The following is a 1,926-nucleotide window of genomic DNA, read 5'->3' as shown; positions in this document are numbered from 1 at the left end:
ACCCTCAGTAACTAGGAAGATCTCTGGAAAATATGCTTGCAGTTGTGCCCTTGGGGTTTGGAAAGGGGTGTCTTTCCTACATGTTCCTGATAGGGCCAGGGTTTTGTCTTAGGAGGTGCGACAGAAACCTGTGTCCATGCACTGTTCCCCCCAATCATGCTTGGTGATAAACATAATCATGAGCCAGGAGGTTACAGTAGTTAAACCACTTCCTGCTCTTTATGAGGGCCTGGATTCAGTTCCCAGCACCTATATGGTCACTCACAACCACCTAAAAATTCCAGTTACATGGATTCCAGTGTTCTCTTCTGTCCTCTCCCATACCAGGAATGGAAGTGGTGTACACATATACAAGCAAAACATCCATATGTAGCCCATACCATCAATGCCACTAATGCTAGCACTCTGGGGACAGAGGTAAATGGATCGCTATGAATTTGAGGTTATCCTGGTCTATTCAGTGACTTCCAGGCCAGTCACATCTTCACAGTGAGACCCTGTCTCAAAACAATAACAAAAGTAAGATACCATCCATATGCATAAAATAATTTTAGAAAGCTCTAGCCACTGTCATTGTTAGAACGAGAGAGAGAGAGCTAGAGAGAGAGAGAGAGAGGGAAGGAGGGAGGGAGGGAGGGAGGGAGGGAGAGGGAGGGAGAGGGAGGGAGAATTGAATATTGCGGTCTAGCAATAAGACATTTTAGAAAAAGCATTCTTTTTTTTTTTTTTTTTTTTTTTTTGGTTTTTACGAGACAGGGTTTCTCTGTATTGTTTCGGAGGCTATCGGTCCAGCCTGGCCTCGAACGCACAAAGATCCGCCTGCCTCTGCCTCCCGAGTGCTGGGATTAAAGGCGTGCGCCACCACCGCCCGGCTTAGAAAAAGCATTCTTATATTATAATAGACACTTTATATTTTGCAGTAGAATGTTTTTATTTCAGTGTTGGACTATGGATGCCAGAACTCACATAGGGTGGGTACAACATGTAAATTAGCCTGTACTTCCTATTTGGAGTAAATCTCTTTTGGACTATGTACCAGAGGTGGAACACATACATGGAAGATAGAATGTGGAGATGGTCACCTTAAGTCAGAACCATGTCTACCCCTGTCTTTCTATAGACTACAGGAAGACAAAAGTGGCTAAGAGGAGAGGCTCTGTCATATGATTTCTAAGAGGATTGGTTATGTGGCTAAATGAGAGTGCCAGACCACCAGAGTCTTACTTAGGCCAAAAGAAAAATTATTATCATAAGGCAAGTGTTTGGCTGGAACCTCCAGCTCACCCCTGCCTGATTGATCAGAAAGTCCCATTTGTCTCTCTAAACCCTACCATCTCAGAAAAATCTCCATAATGTAAAGCCACCAAAAAGCCTGGTTCTGCATTCTTGGCAGCTGCAGCGGCTCATCCCCTGAGGTACCATACTCAGGCACAAACCCAGATTATGGAGGACATGTCATCACCCCTCATCTATGAGGTATTTAAGCTCCCTGCTTTAGTTTGGGCATGTGAATTATCCTGCTTCTTTTCCTGCCTCGGTCCCTGGGGGATGGAGGAATCCCTGGGAGTTACTTTGCTCAAAATAAACCTGTTCTTTTACTTTTTCTTTCATTGTGATCTGGCTTACTGCATTGGTCGAGAAACCTATTGTCGAGGTACAGAAAACCTTTAACAAGAACGGCGGGCTGTCTGGGGGGGGGCGCTTCAGATGGGAGTTTGGGATTTTATAGGGTGTTTTTAGTTGGGCAGAGTGTAGTGGGACAGCGCTCAGAATAAAAGGAAATGTCCCAGGTCAACAGGACTACAGTAAGCACAATTTCTTGATGGGGAGGTACTCCAGGTATCAGGATACCAGGACGTCATGGCCGAGCTGTTCTGCAGACACAAGGAGTCAGCAGACTTCTGAGAAGTATATCATGCTCAGTTT

This window comes from Mesocricetus auratus, unplaced genomic scaffold (assembly GCF_017639785.1).
Source record: "Mesocricetus auratus isolate SY011 unplaced genomic scaffold, BCM_Maur_2.0 Super-Scaffold_100003, whole genome shotgun sequence".
Taxonomy (NCBI): domain Eukaryota; kingdom Metazoa; phylum Chordata; class Mammalia; order Rodentia; family Cricetidae; genus Mesocricetus; species Mesocricetus auratus.
This window is presented reverse-complemented; position numbering follows the sequence as displayed.